General features: G+C 35.6%; 1 long non-coding RNA gene across 1 annotated transcript in view; it reads left to right on the top strand.

Moving 5' to 3' along the window:
• The window catches only part of LOC138816001 (uncharacterized), a 69,252-nt gene extending 54,988 nt beyond the window's left edge, over positions 1-14,264 (top strand). Inside the window, exon 3 of the long non-coding RNA XR_011368536.1 lies at positions 14,174-14,264. This is a non-coding gene — a long non-coding RNA (uncharacterized lncRNA). The remainder of the gene's footprint in view (positions 1-14,173) is intronic.
• The last annotated feature ends 3,044 nt before the right edge of the window (positions 14,265-17,308 follow it).

Below are 17,308 nucleotides of genomic sequence, written 5' to 3'. Positions count from 1 at the left end.
TTGGTGGTTTACAAGTAGAACTTCTCATTAGTTTGTCTTTCTCTGCCCCATTCCTACCCAAGTGTAGTTTGCAAGCATTATTTAAAAATTATTTCTGTTTTGTGTATCTTTTCCACAGACATCTGGGACCTCTGCTTATGAGTTCTGCTAAAGATCTCTCTTGTATTAATAGGGGAGGAGGCAGACACTGCTTTATCTTACGTGGTTAGAAGTATTTGGAGCAAACTGTGATGATATAACTATTTGATCTGTGATGTATAACTATCACAAAATGAAGAAGGCTAAAGAAGCCCAGAGTTCTTGTAGGTAGGAATACAGACAGGAACACAGTGGGATATCAGTGTTGCACCATGGTTGGTTGAAAGCTGGGTCATCTGAATGCTGATTTTCTCACATGTCTAGCAGTTGAGCTGATTTTTGACTGAGAGCTATGGAGGCTGAACATGTGATTCGCCTTCTTTACAAGAGGGTGACAAAAGTGCCAAGAGAGATACTGATTTATGGAAACTAGGAATGTCATTCAAGATGATTACTTTGCACAGTCTATTGGTTAATGTAATTTGAAACCTTTTCTCAAGATCTCAGAGGCCTCCCCATGAAGGCCTCTCAACAGCATATTGTAAGAAGAGCAGGAAGGATGGGACATGTATATGTGGGGATGCCCTTTGGAGCTTGTGATCTGTTTCACAAGTGCAGCTGGAAAACTTTGAGACTAGTATCTATGTTTTGCACTTGTAATTGAAGGAACTGTTTGTTCAATTGTTACAATCTATTATCTCTTTAGTATGTATAAGATTTCAATTGCTTGTATATACACACATACACATTTTCCAGTACCAAACAGGATTTGAACTCAAGCCCTTGTGCTTGCTCAATTTAATTGCTTGGTGGATGCTTTACCAGTGAGCCACAGCCCCCCAACACAGCAGTTTGCTGTGTTGGAGTCTCTGACTTTTTTTTTTGTTTTTACCATAGGTTAGTCCTCTGGATTTCAGCTTCCTAAGTAGCTAGGATTATAGGCATGAGCTATTGTAGGTTTTATTTCCCTTCAAAAGTAGCACTCTATCATTTGAGCCACAGATCCACTTCTAGCTTTTTTGATAGTTAATTGGAGATTGGAGTCTCGTGGGCTTTCCAGTCTGGGCAGGCTTTGATCTGTGATCCTTAGATCTCAGCCTCCTGAGTAGTTAGTATTACAGGCATGAGCCATTAGCGCCTAGCTTTCTCCCAGACAATTTTAATAGAGTAATAGAGTTTCATTCCCTGCTTTTACCTTTAAACTACTAAAAGCCTTCACACAGCTGGGTCAGCCTTGAGTCTGATCTATATATGCCTCTCCTGAAGGCTTAATGGACAGGTTTATTCTCTCCTTTGCATTTATGATTGTTTGTTTTTTTTTCTTTTTTTCTTTTTCTCTCCTTTTTTTATTGTGAAAATACTGTACATAGGGGTTACAATTACATGGGCAAGATAATGTGTACATTTCTTTTTTTAATTGATTTTTTATTGTGAAAATACTGTACAGAGGGGTTAAAATTACATGGGCAAGATAATGAGTACATTTCTAATCAAGCATTGTAGCCTCCTCCTTTGTTTCCCCTTCCCATCCCTTCCCATCCTCCCCCTGCTCCCCCACCCAATCCTCCCTGCTCCCCCTCCCCCCCACCAAAGTTGTAAAGTTCGTTTTCTTTTTTTTTGTAAAGTTCGTTTTCAAACTGTACATCCCATTGTTGCAATGGGTCCACCTGTATCCCTATTTAAACGATTTGTTTTTCCCTTTCCCCTCCACAAATTATACCGACCTCAAATACAGTGAAAGCAGGGGTTATACTGTGGGGGAGGGACATACAAAGCAACAAAGAAATCATCTTATAAATGTGTTAGAAACAATCGCATGAAAGAAAAAAAAACATTTGAATACATATCTTAGGGTTCATTTCCCTGACATCACCTTATCTGACCTTTTCTGCTTGACTCAGACATATACTAGATATTGCAAATAAGGGAAACCATGGGACCTATGTTTCTTTGGGCCTGGCTTGCTTCACTTAACGTAATTTTTTCCAAGTCTTTCCATTTCCTAACAAATGGGGCAATGTCATTCTTTCTGATGGAGGCATAGAATTCCATTGTGTATATATACCACATTTTCTTGATCCATGCATCTACTCTGGAATATTTGTTCATCAGATAGCCATATGACTTATTCTCTTCCTTATTTTGTTTATATAATGTCTTTTAAAGACACCTTTCCTGACAACTAGTTTTAAAATAGAAACTCCTAAACCTGATTGTCCCTGTACTCTTTCCTTGCTTTGATGGGGTACAAATTGTTTATCACCATGCAGTAATCTGTACAACTTACTATTTTGGTTACTGCTTTTTTTGTTCTCAATGATACATAATCACCAGGATTAGGCAAAGAGTTTGTTGTTTATACTGTTGTGTTATTAGAACATTTTCTGGTATGCAGTAGGTGAATTTGTATTGAATACATGAGTAAATTAAATTGCCAGTGTTTAATCATCAGAATGCTTCTTGCCTTAGAAACTGGCTTCTCTGTCGTCATATTATATATTCTTTGAGTGATTCTTGTATCCACTTATTTCTCTGAGTTTCCCTTTAAGTGTTCTGGTGTTATTCCCTGTTCATGTTTTGCTTTCGCATATATGAATTGCTTTACTTTGGCCTCTAAAATGATTTCATTCCTATCACCATTTTGTTGTAATCTAAATTTTGTCATGCAATTACTTCTTGTTATGCAATTACTTCTGCTCAGGTTACTAACTGCTCAAGTTACTTAACAATATGAAATTGAGTGATTTGAGGTTTATTTCATGCTCATGTCACAGTCTAAGGAAAATTGATAAGAAGAGAACTCTGACTCACATAATATTCTGAATATCAGCACCCCTTCTAAATGCTCTTGCCATCTCTCATGACTCCAGTATTTTGGCTGAAGTATCTGAATTTGGGAAAAAATGAGTGAGGAGTATTGTATGAAGATCTTGTAGAATTGAATCTGGAAACAGTTTTGGTTGGAAATCAGTTATCCAGCCAGTCCTAATTGAATGAGATCTGAGGAATAGAGACTAGCTGTGTTACTAGAGGGAAAAGGAAATGTCTTTGCAAACATAAAATTTAGCTCATTGGGTTGGATAATGCTTCGAATTTCTGCTCACATAAAATGCTATGTCTTCTATTACCTTGGAGGAAATTAAGTATTCTTGCCTGTGTCCTTTTTATGGTTTTTGCTTTGAGTCTTGGTTAGAATATCTGCCACAGTCCTCCTTGTATTGGGGAAAGTTGGAGATTCATTTTTCTTTTTGACAAGGTATGAATCCTTTGAGGTAAGGGACTTACATGTTGTTCGTCTTTGAACATCTTAGCTACAAAAGCAATTGATACTAAACTGAGCAAAGATTATAATGTAGATTTGCCATTTTTCTTTTTGGTAATAATTAGATCTTCCAATTTGATTGCTCTGGATATTGAGGAACAGAGAAATAGCCTGCTGTATTCATGCTTACGTGGCTAACTAAATGATTGAATTGGAGCTAGAACCCAGGCATTTTGACTGAGAGTGGAATTTGTTTTTCAGGCAAAGCTGTTTTGACAATGATGATGGCTTTTTGGTAGAGTTAAGTGAGTGAAAATGGCATGTTTAAAACAATATTGAAGACAGTTCTGTCAGGGGCATTTTTAGGTTAATGTTCACTAATGCCAACTGTGTTTCTAAAGGATATTTCATTATAGCTTTCTTTAGATATCAGGGTTAGAACTGAGAACCTTATGCTTGCTAGACAAGTGCCCTGCCTCTCAAGCCACAACCCAGCTCTTTTCCCTTTAATATATTTGTAAAATGAGGTCTCTCTTTTTTCTCCTCAGGCCAGCCCTATGTCTTTTTCCTCCTGTTTCGGCCTCCTCAAATAGCTGTGATGACAGGTTTGAGACATCGTGACCCTAGCTTGAGGGATTTTTTTTTCCGGTTTTGGGGTTTGAACTCTGGGCCTGGGCATTGTGTTTGAGCTCTTCAGCTCAAAATGAACTCTCTTCCACTTGTGCCACAGTACCACTTCTGGTTTTCTGGGGGTTAATAAGAGATAAGAGTCTCTAGGACTTCCCTGCCCAGGCTGGCTTTGAACTACTCTCCTCAGATCTCAGCCTCCTGGGTAGCTAAGATTACAGGTGTGAACCACCAGCACCCAGTCCTAGCTTGGTTTTTAACAAAGGGATCCTAATGCCATTTTTGCCTGGCTTACCTCAACTTGTGATCTATCTATATCTGCCTCTTCAGTAGCTGGGATTACAGGTGTATGCCACCATACTTGATCTCACTTTAGCCTTTTGAAGCTCTTTATTTTGATATATTGGCACATAAAAAAGTAAATTTCCCAAAAAAGTAGAAAGGAAATAAATTGTGTGTATCAGGCATAAACTAACTCATTATATTTGCACTTTGGCAAAACATACAATTAGTAAATTTTTCCTTATTGTGGTAACTGAAGCTAGAACACATTCTTGTGCTCTATTCAAGGCCATGTGTAGTGAAGGTAAATTTCCAAAATAATTTAGCCACTTCAAATTCATCTGATACTATGGATAGTTTTAAGTATTAACTTGACTACACCATGAATTGACCAAGTATTTGATCGATCAGAAATGTTTAGGAGGCCATTTGTGGCTGAGAATATAACGAATGCTTTGAATAATTGATTGAGTAAGGCAGATTCTTCTCCTTTGCTTAAGTTGGATGAGCCTCATTCAATTGGATGAAACTGTAATAACAAAAACATAGACCTTCCATGCCTCCATGAGTAAGAGGGAACTCCTGCCTAACTGCTTGGAGCTGAGATGCTTATTTGCTGCCTTTGAATATAAATTTCAATATTGGTTCTTTTGGTGTTTTAGTCTTTGTGCCTGGGCTGTAACTATATCATTGGCTCTCCTGGCTTTCCTGCTTGCAGGTTTAGATCTTGTTAGCATCCTTGTCTAATGAGCAAATTCATATAGATAGATAGATACTGTGACCTTTTAAGAACACTATTTCATTGAATTCACGTCTATTGGAGACCATTACATTTTTAGATAATGTTCATCAATGCCAGTATTAAGGCCAGTTATGTGTCCCTTACGTATGTTTTATACACACACACACACACACACACACACACACACACACACACACACACACAAACACACACCCATACACACACATACACAGAGGTTTTATTTCTCTAATATATTTGGTCATTACAGCTTTGAATGTAGAGTTCTAACACATGTAGACTTACTAAAGGATGCCAGAAAGAAGAAAGAAATAAATCTAGTTTTTTCCCCTGGATAACAAAGAGTTAAATGAACCTCTTTAGATAAATACAAAAGGAGAAATTATGATTGGGTTGCTACCAAAAATAGAAATGCACACTTAAAAATTCTAAATAAAAATATAATTGCTATGTAATTCCTTTTGATTAGCACCTCTATTCTCATGATTAGCTAGGACTCCATGACAGTGTTAGGAGAATGACACTTAGTCAAAAGTTCAAGTGACATGACACAAGGATAAGCCATTCAATCCGGATCTCTTCAATTAAGTGTGTTAGCTTGCAGTAGGTGGGAGGTTTTTCCACAGAAATAAAATCTTTTCCTAATGATAAAACTGACTGTTTCTGCAACAGCCTATCCAAAATGGAACATTTATTTATAATTCCGTATTATATAATATTTGTATGGAAGGTATCATATTGAGGACATTATTAGTGAAAAATCCTCTCTAATAAGATTAGTGGATTAGTCTCATATGTTAGAAAAATGAATTAATTCTGTTATTTATGGAGAACAAATCCTCTCATACCACTGAGGGAAAACAAACTTGTTCAAGCTGAAATTCTGTGTAACTTTCCCAAATCTAAAGGACTGTGAGTTCGTGTAACACTGAGATCATATAGTATAGATAGATCTGGTCTTAATGGATAATCTATTGATTAGTGCCCTGAGAATACAACTGGAATGTTCTTCAAAGGCTTCGTTAGCCCTAAGTGCATTATGACATGTTCCTTACCAAATGTGGAGGCCTAGGGAGCTCTTTTGAAGGTCAGTATGTGTCTGATTTCATACATGCCTGCCTTTAACAGATAACAGAATGTTAATAGAACACATTTGCTTGGAAATTTTGCTTTTGGAAATTTCTCTTTTAAAATACGCACCTTCTAAATTACTAACAACCTTCTGAGACACATCTTTGGTCTATTTTCTTCAGTTTTCCCAAATACTCAAACATATTGCAATTTCTGTTGTCCAACAAGAGGAAACAATGAATATATAATATTATATATGCATATATTTGTATATGTATCACTTATTCTCATCAACTGGAAGGCATCAATGACCTTAAAAGGTATTGACCTTCAAAGCAGTCAAATATCACAGAGAATGCTTCCCTTGAAAGGTGATAAGATTTGTTATTTTGAAGCAATATGTTTGAGGTCATGCCTAAACTTACCCAAGGCTCTAAAGGCATAAAGCCTCTGTCTTACTAATTAGTGGTGTTAGAGAACAGAATTTTGGTCTGAAAAATAACTATAAAATTAAGGAGACTTTCTGAAAAGAAGATATTCAGACAAGTTCACTTTTGAACTCTGTATATAAAATCCACTAAAATGTTTGTTTAGCCCTGTAATAACATTGGGTAACTTGGCTGGGAAGGTTGGTATAAAATACGCAATGCCCAGCAAAACATTCAGCATAAGGAAGTTGAATGATCCATGCAGCATGACAGATAATGCCCTCTGCAAAAACACAGCATTTGGAATTTGAATTCAGCCAAATTACCTGATTCGAAAGAAAAACATCACTCACCACATTAATATAGCAGTATGTAGTTTCTACAATGATTGTTCATAATGTTTAGTATATAAAAGTAAATTTGAAGATACAAATGTGAATTATATTCAAGAAAAAACAATAAAATTGATTTTGTAAAAACTCAGATAATGTAATTAGCAGAATTTTAAATTAGCCCTTACAAATAGTTTAGGACTTTAAGGGAAACATATATAATGTAGAAAAGTGATGAAGAATCTTATCAGAGGAACAAACACTAAACAAACAGGCTCTACCTCTCTAGCCATAAAAGAAATACAAATCAAGACAATGCTGAGATTCCACCTCACCCCAGTTAGAATGGTTATAATCAAGAAATAATAACAGATGCTGGAGGGAATGTGGCCAAAAGGGAAACCTACTGCATTGTTGGTGGGAGTGTAAATTTGTTCAACCACTGTGGAAAGAAATATGAAATTCCTCAAAAGACTCCACATAGAGCCTCCCCTATGACCCAGCAATCTCACTTTTGGGCATTTACCCAAATGATCACCAACAAGGCTACACTAAAGCTACCAGCACAACTATGTTGATTGCAGCATTATTTACCATAGCTAAGCTATGGAACCTACCCAGAGGCCCCTCAGTAGATGAATGGATTAAGAAAATGTGAAACACACACACACACACACACACACACACACACACACACACACACACACACACACACACACACATAGGAATTCTATGCCTCCATCAGAAAGAATGACATTGCCTCTTTTATTAGGAAAAAATCATATTAAGTGAAGTAAGCCAGGCCCAAAGAAACATAAGTCCCTTGGTTTCCATGGTTTGCAGTGACTAGTACATGTCTAGGACAAGCAGAGTAGGTCAAAGGCTATGTACTTATGACCACATGAGATAATGTTAAGCAAAATGTGCCCCAAGACAGGGACACAAGAGGTTTTTGGTTTTTTTCCTTTCTTGCTAGTGCTTTTAATGTAGTTACAGTACACTATGTGATTCTTTTGTGTCTATTGTATGTTCTTCCCCCATGGTATAATCCCTGTTTTCACTGGATTTGATGCTGGTGCTCTGCTCCTTGTATTTATATTTTCGTAATTTGGGGAGGGGAAGGGATGTTGCAGAACGCTTAAATGAGGATGCAGACTGACCCATTGTGACTACGAGATGTACAGGACACTATATTAAAAATGAACTTTACAATGTCGGGGTGGGGGGGTGGGAGGAGTTGGGAAGGTGGGGAGGGAAGTGATGGTGGGGAAAATAAGGGAGGAGGTAACAATGCTCGCTGTGAAATGCACTCATTACCCTATTCATGTCACTGTAACCCCTCTGTGCAATATTTTTATAATAATAAAAAATTTCAAAAAAACCAGGATAGCCTACCTGTTAAATACACAATAACTGCAAGGAAAACAGAGTAAGTATACTTTACGATAGACCAACAGAAAGCAGTGGAATAAACACCAGAGAGAAAAAGGACAAGAACAATGAATAGTGCCTTAGAAATATGTGGGCAGAAAATGTTAGATATTTAATATCCATAAAATTGAAGTCTCAGAAAGAAAGAAAAAGAAGAATGAGGTAGAAAGAAATTGGAATCTATAATACATAAAGAGGATATGAGTCTTATTCACTGTTGTATCCTCCCTAGCATACTGTAAATATCATGCAAGTAGGTGATTGATAATTATTAACCTTCTCCAGACTTAGTGTCATAAAAATGCATATATAATCTCAAGACACAGAATATGCAGTATGCAGTATATACTACATTGATAAAATTATGGTGACTAATTGGGTGGGTAGTATTTGTAGAGATGTTGATATGTTGAGATGGTTAATGGAATCTGGAAATATTTGACTATGACATAAAAAAGAAAATACCAGGTGTTATGGAGATGTTTTTCAGTTACTTTCATGGCTCCAATCAATTTGTTTCTGTATTTTTCCCCTTGGTTTTCCAAGGAATAGTTTTATTTTTTCAAAGTTGCATTTCTGAGGATTAAACCAGGTACCAAAATAGAAGTGTATCATTAATTATTTAGTAGCACTACTTATTAGCCAATAGATTGACATTCAAATTGCATTGTCTTGACATAGTTGGGTCAAGGACTTAAAAAAAACTCAAAATCAGTTAAATTTAGAGTTAGGGATGCTACATAAGGACAGAGGCTGAGAGAGAGGCAAAGGGACCAAATCTTAAGTCTCACTGATATCACAAGGAAAATCTAGAATCATTAGAGCCATCCTTTCAGATTGACTCCAAAACTTGTCACAGATTCAAATCCTTGAAAATATTCAAACTTTATATTACTTGGTTATAAATATATTTTAAATTACATCTAGATTACTTCTAATACTTGATGTGAATGCTATGTACTTTGTTTTTACACTGTATTTTCAGGAGGTAGTGAGAAGAAAAAAAAGGCCTGTGCATGTTCAGTAGAGATTCAATTTTTTCTTCTAGTAGTTTTGATTCCTAATGATTACATCTTCAACCATGGGGTACATGGGTATGAAGAACCAACTGTAATTGGATATATGTATGTTTTTTTGACATTTTATTAATTTAATTGTATTTTTATTGTTATTGTAGAGTTGATATACAGAGGGGTTACAGTTACATGAGTCAGGAATGAGTAATGAGTGCAATTCTTTATGAACCATGTCTCCACTTCTGTCACACTCTCCTGAGTTTTACCTCCCATCCCTACCCCAAGATATCCAGTTCATTATTCATGTAGAGTGTCACTTTTGTATTTGCTCATCCCTGCTCCACTTTTTATGTGTTCTCCTTTGCCCTCCCAAATACAAACAAACAAGACAAAAGGGAAAGAAAACAAAATCAGCAACAATGACAACTAAAAAAATCTACTTTTAATAGTTATTGTTTTAAGTTCTAGGCATTTCAAAGGACACACTTGTGAATAGTGAAGTGAAGTCTTGGTGCTTCTAGTTCTGAACAAAATCAGAGTTGTGGATAGGGAGCATGAATACCCATCTTTGTCTTGGTGCTTAGATGAATATAGGTTAGCTACCAGTTTTGAGGAGAGGACCTACATTTATAGAAGTGAGCTAGCAGTGATAATTTTGTATAAGGGAGTGAGTTTTTGTTTTGAAGGGATGAAGCCCTATCTGTGGTGTAGTTCTATTCAGGACCTCCAAGATCCACTGTAATGATAGATGAAAACAAATTCATGTTTGTGTTACATTTGATATGCCAGAAAGAAATATGAGGAGAGAAAAATTTCACCTATGGTATGGTAAAATAGTACCTGATCAAGAGCCATATGACCTGGTCCCACAAATCTATTTTTCCCTAATTAAATGTATGATATTGGAAAAGCGTATCTCTTCCCTGAACCTAAGTTGTTAATGCATATTGTGAAGCTTTATTTAATCTCTTTCAAACTTTCAAAATAGACAAAAAGAAAAAATAAGTTTAACAATTGTTTTCCAAAGTAGGAATTCTATAATCACTCTAAGAACTCTTTCTGCAATCATGTGCCACTAGCAACACTGTGTATAAAAAAACAGGCACAGGTGTGGCACAGGCTTCTTTGCTTGGTTATATGATTCTCTGATAAATCGAATGTTTGAAGGAAGAAGTACAAACAACTTAGTAGGAAAAAAATCTCTGTTTTCTGCTGTGGTACTCCTTGGAGATGTGGTTGCCTATTTATTTATCAAAAAAATATTTAATAAACATTCACTATGTATCAGGTACTGTGTTAAATGCTGGTAAGAGAACAGAAATGCCTGCCCTCATAGCACATTGTAGTTATAGAGTTATTCTTTTTATTTTGGTTTAATTCATTAATTGATATGCTCCCCTAAAAATGGAAGATTCCAATGTTAACCCAAACTGAGAAAAATATTCAATACTTAGTAAAGAAGTATTGTCTGGAAAGTAAAATAGTGGCAGACAAATCTTCCCGCAAAGAACCTAAAAGGGTAGGATCCTACTAGCCTTGAATCTCATTTTGTACCTTTAGGTAAGAAAAGAGACAAGATATCCGGGGCCAAGTCCATCCAAAGTCACCGATTTTTATATAAAGTCATCTCACATAGACATAACTGTCATATGTTACAGTGTTCCCTGCCAAAAAATTAATTGGCTCAGGCTGACTTTGAATTCATCCCAGATTTTCACAAAACTTGCTGAAAGGTTTGTCTACCTCAAAAAAAGAAACTTTTATAGACCGAGTTCCAAGTTTCAAATTTTGACAAAACTTGAAACCAGGCTAGTTTTCTTAGTTTCCTGTTTAGTGTAGAAGTACTCTAGGCTCTAATTATTGGACCTCTAGGGAACCACAAAGGAGACCTACACAAAAAGAAAAAAAGGTCTCTAGAACAAGTAATTAAACAGGAAGAACATAGGAAGAAAACAAATAAGAATCAGAGGCCTAATTTGAAATTGCAACATTATTAATGATTATTTACATTAAAAATGTGTATGTGGTACAAAATAAATATGCATTTCTGGGTGCATTTGCTACTAAAAGTGTCAATCTCATACAAAAGGTGATCAGATCCATACACAAAACACAAATCAGAGCTTTCTTTGTGCTTTCTTTCAACCCAATAAAGTTTTACTTCTTTTCTTCTTGCTTACTGCCATTCAAAGATGAGTAGCAAAAAGTGGAAAAATAACTCAATTGGAAATGGCATCTGAGTCACATGTAGGACATACCATGCAGTTGAGATTGGAATGATCATATTAATTTACCTTTGCCTGACTTGATCAACAAAATCAGTCTCAACATTTGATTTTAGTCATTTCTTTCAAAATAGTGCCAAGAAATCACATTGTGTCATTCCATTTGCCCTACTTACATCGAGTTTTATAAGATGTTTGGGAGTTCTTACTTTTATTCCTGGCTCTGACTTTGTAAGTTCTTTCACATTTGAAGACATGTGAAATATGTTTAAGTGAAGCTTATTTATTTTAAGACAAATTTATTTCCAAAAAGTGATCATTTGAAATGAAAGCTCCTTTAGGTTTGTCACTGAAACAAAAATATCTGAATATGCTGTTATTTCATTAACAAAGGAAGTTTTCAACACCTAGTATGTACCCAAATCTTAAGTCATATATAAACTTGAGGATTTACTCACACTATAAGAATAATGTTGGAGAATAAAACCACTGGGAAGCCAAATTATGTTAAGTTTAAACATGGTTTGAGCAAAGACTGACGAGCAAAAGGATGGACAGGATGGGGGTATTCTTGCAATTTCTGTAGATAGTTAGGGCTGAGCCAATCAAAATAAGACAAAGCAAAACAAACCCGTATACTTAAAGGAAGGGGGACAACAGGATCAGTAAACATATATTTACTAAAGCTCTTTCTTTTCTCCTTAGGAAAAGTCTGACTCACCAAACAGAGTATATTGGGTTGGTATGTTTAGTCAGTTAGTGGGAACCATTGAAGATTTCATAAAAAAGCATGAAATATGAATATTTGGTTGATTGGCCTTTGTTTTGCTCAGCTTTTAGGAATGATTTATGATTTGCCATGTCATATCCCAGTGAGAAACAATCAGAAGGAGTATAAGATAAAGAAAACGTCATGAAAGAATCACCCAACAGACGGTAGGGAGTTGTGACTCTGAAGTCACTCAGCCTGGAAACTGCATTAAGCAGTTAGCTGTGTGGTCTTAACCACTTTGTTCTATTATTCATATGAGAAAAAAAGAGAATAACAAGAAGAACCTCATTAACATTTTTAAAGTGAGATATCATTTAATAATTACTTAGTATTATATCTTGTATGACACATACACTCTCATGAATATTATAGCATCTCTTAAATATCTGGGTTTTAGTTTTTACAGATAATCTGCCTTTGAAGCAAGTCTCTTAACCTTTAAACTTGCTATCTGAAAAGTAAATCTGGGATGGTGGCAATAATAGTACCTACCCACCTTCAGGTAGAGTCAAAGCATTAATGCCCATGACTGTACCTGTAAATTATAATGCATATATAACCATGTATGCTTTCACATCTGTTGACTTATTGACTTTGCCATCTACATCCCTCTCTAGATAGATGAAGTTGTTCAGGATAGATGCAGCAAGAATGAAAATGAAAAGGGGATGGAATGAAACCACAATGTTAGGACCCTAAAGTCATTAGCCAATACTAATATTACCAATACTATTTACCTGCAAATATTAGCTACCATTTGACCATTAAATTCTTTTTTATTTTTTGTTGGTCATGGGACTTGAACTCTGGGTCGGGTGCTGTCCTGTAGCTCTTCAGCTCAAGGCTAATGCTGTACCATTTGAGACATAGCACCACTTTGGATTTTTCAGTTTATGTGGTGCTGAGGAATCAAACGCAGGGCCTCATACATGCAAGGCAAGCACTCTACCACTGAGACCTTCCAAGCCTGACCATTAAATTCTTAAGGGCTGAGACTATTTTATCATTTTTTTCCCCTGAGGCAGTTTACGACCTGATATTTATATGTATACACGCACACATACACACATGTATAGTAGATATCTATCTATCTATCTATCTATCTATCTATCTATCTATCTATCTATCTATCTATCTATCTATCTATCTATCTATCTATCTATCTATCTATCTATCATAGTTACAAGTTGGATAAAAATGGAAGGAGTAAGCTGTGTGTTGGTGGCTCACGCCTGTAATCCTAGCTATTCAGGAGGCTGAGATCTGAGGATCATGGTTCCAAGCTAGCCTGTGGTTCAAGAAGCACAAGGAGCTCAGGAACAGTGCTCAGGCCCAGAGTTCAAGTCCCAAGACTGGCAAAAAAGGAAGGAGTAAAATAATTCATATTTGTGGTATTATGATAGTATGATTGTACCTTTGCTATCATAATCAAATTTCAAAATAATTAAGTACATTAGCATCTAAGGAATTTTCCACGAATACTAGTGCCTGTTAAAAATAATTCTCATGCTCTGATAATAGGTTGTTGTTCTGTACTATGTTTTAAAAGTCCATTGTATACCACCTTATCTCAAGAGATAGATTTTTATCTGCAAAGGTAGGACCTAGCTCAAAATTTCTTGTCAGAATATTGATATTTTATGGTGATATTTATATATATTGTAGTTAAACATAGTTATTTTCATAATTTTAAAGTTAATTCTTTTTTCTTACAGAAAATTTGGCTATACAGGTATATTTATACATAAATAATTATAAGCACTTTTTATTACCAAGTTATTTTTAACATTTCATGGACATTAAAATTTTAACAGAAGCAAAGGCTTTCTGTCAAAGGGAAAAATTTGCAGCTCTTTTCTTTATTAGTCTTCTTTTATTTTTGCTTGTAGGCAATTCATTTCTCCCGAATACTGGAATGATCTGAAGAATTCTTCCTTTTTCATGCCTAGGATGGACTTCTCTGTTGGCTTAAACCAGTGCTGCCAAGTAAGTGCTATTAGCTTTTCTAGTATTAATCATTGTGTTGATTTTACTTGCTATTCTTTTCTGTGTGACCATCATCATCACCATCATCAGCTTAGTATTTATTCTAGTTCTCTTCCTGGATCAATCATTCTTCAATCAAGCTTCATAGTAATCCTGTATGTAGATACCTTGAACTCTCCCACTTGCTAGTAGCGAAGGGAAGCTGGCTCAGAGAGAATAATAATTAGCTTAAGATCACACAGGGCATGAGAAACGGTGGAGCTGAGATCAACACACAAGTAATCCTGGGCTTGAGTCTATACTTTACCCTATCATGGGTGAATCTTAAACCAAGACTTATGGGCTGGCAAGTACTAACTTGTAAATGCAAAGAGGAAGTGTATTTACAATGAGGCAATGTGTTATATTAGGATCTTTTTGAAGAGTAAGAGTGTTTATTTTAAATGGAAGAGATTTTCATGACATTAAAAAAAGACAATCAGACAATTCATCTTATAGCAGAACTTCTCTCAATGGGGGACTAGATGGTTCAGAGGGCCGGTGGCAGTTTAATACATATTTCTGCCAATTTACTAAACAATGATAAGCAGTATCTTTATGCACATATGTTTGGTTTATTTTTGGTTTTAAAATTCAGCTAAAATTGAGTATTTGGCCCATCTGAGAGTTAGGTTTGTTAGGTTTTTATTATTATGAAGCTCTCCACAGGAAATTCTTAGGAACTTGCAAAAGAATATCCCTATTTTCAAGATTCTTGTGTGATATTTATTTTGCCTGAAAAGAACGTTCTGCCCTTAATATAATTAAGGAAAATATTGAATAATAACCTGTATCTTCTAATTAGAATCTATAGCTTGAGGGTATGAGGGTTTTAGATACAGTAAATAACATAGAAATGGAGTACGTTCAATTTACCTTGAATGAACATAGATTGAAAAAGAGTCTGGTGGTAATAAAACTTGTTCTCCAAACTCAATGTGCCTTCTCTCTCTTTATGAGTATGTGAAGGAGGTGTGGCAGAGAATGGCTCTGGAAGGTTTCTGTGTAGTGCCATGTTTCACTTTCCTTTCTTTTGTCACCTCTGCTTGCCCTTTCCATGCTTGATTCCACTATCCTATCTGCAGCACCTGCTTGTTTTTCTGCTCACTGTTTTGTGGTTTTCTTCCAAGTTCCTGAAACATACTGTTTTACTCAGTAGGTTGGGGCTCTTAAAATAGTAACCGTGTAAAATAAAACGTTTAAACACCAGAATTTTATTTATAACAGAAATTTAAAGGCTCAGAAGCCTGGAAGCCTGACATCAGAGTTCCAGCATGACAGAGCTGTAGTGAGAGCAGGCTTTCTGAGTGGCCATCTTCCTATTACAGAAAGAAAGTCGAAGTGAACTTCCCAGGACTTTCCCAGGGCACAGATCTTATCTTGAAAGCTCCACCCTCTCCTTCTGTTTGCCTCTCAGAAGCCTCATTTGCAAATACAATCACACCAGGGATTGGAGTATCCCTGAGGGTAGGGTGACACTTGTAGGCCAGAAGGAGCACACCCTGAAGTCTCTTAACCCTGTATTCATCCTGTGTTGACTTGAAGTTGTTCATTTATGCATATCACATTCATTAGGCCACTCAAGGACAAAGGTTATGCTTTGTTCAAATGCATTGCCCAATATTTTTCATGTTATAGAATCCTTCAGTGTTAGAATATGTTACCTATTCATATTAGTACTTAACTATGAGTGGTACAGCAGTGGTAAAAATGGAGTTCGATTTCTTCTTAAAATGCTTTTGCTGCATCAAGAATTTATTACTTACTCGACTTTTTAGAAAATAATATAACTTGTTTATCCTACCTCCCTGATGTGAAAGTCAGAGCTTGTAAAAATTTAAGCATACGTTAGCAAATATAAACTTATTTACATAAGTTTATGTAACAAATGACAAATGGCCTTTGATGATAAAAGTGAAAAATACTCAATCCATCCATTAACTTATTACTCCATTTAGGGAGTAGCCCTTAAAAGGAAAAACATATATAAATCAAGTATATACTACTTGAATTATGTGGCTATGTGTGTATAATGTATGTAAATAAGTATTTGAAAATGCATACATATTCAATTTTAAGATAATGGATTGAGGGAATTATTAATTAACTAAATACTAATAAAGCCAAGTCAGATTTTCTTTTCATTTTAATGCATAGGTTTTATGATCAGACAAACATGACCTTGAACTTCTAGTCTTTAACGTATAAGCTAGGTGAGTTAGGACAAATTATTAAACCTGTTTCATCCTCAATATTCCTCATAAGTAATATGATATGTGTCCTGCAAAATTCTAATTACAATTGAATTAGGTATTATACTGAAGTACTCAACATAATTCCTCCTATCCAACAGATTGTCAATAAACGGTGGCCATGTTTTTATGGTTGTTATAGCATAAGTACAAATGATTTCATAATTTTATTTCCTTCATTGATTTCAGTTTCTTCATCTGCCAAATGCTAATCACACTCTTTGTCTCAATATTGGTCATGAAGGTCAGATGGGATAATGTCCCTGGCATGAAATATAAAATCTTATGTAGGAGCAAAACAATATAGTTGAATTGATTTTTCTTTCAATTTTAAGAGATAGTGTGCTGGCTACGGACGAAGTCCATTTAAAAATAATACTACACTGTAGTTCTCTTAGTTACAAAAGTCCTCTAAATTTTCTGCCTCACTTCATTTGCATTTCGGTTTTGCATATTTGTTTCCAGAACGCCTTTGGTTTCCTTTGTTTCTCAATGTATGGGAAGCTTAATCAGTATTGAAGCAAGTGATGCCAATTAATCAGAGGAAGCAATTGTCTTTTTTTCTGACTGTGTACAAAAGACTAAGCTTTGTTTTGTCAGCTTAAACAGGTCTGCTACATGACTACACTTTCAAAAATGCCAACAAGTACGCTTAGACTTAAGGTTTATGTCTTCTTTATAAAGTTCTTTCCAAGCATGTCTGTGTCATTTTTTGTTGTATTTCTAATGTTTCAGTCAAACTTGGTT

This window comes from Dipodomys merriami, unplaced genomic scaffold (assembly GCF_024711535.1).
Source record: "Dipodomys merriami isolate MVZ:Mamm:240054 unplaced genomic scaffold, mDipMer1.0.p SCAF_11, whole genome shotgun sequence".
Classification (NCBI taxonomy): domain Eukaryota; kingdom Metazoa; phylum Chordata; class Mammalia; order Rodentia; family Heteromyidae; genus Dipodomys; species Dipodomys merriami.
The sequence above is the reverse complement of the archived record's forward strand: the minus strand, read 5'-3'. Positions and strand labels throughout refer to the sequence as shown.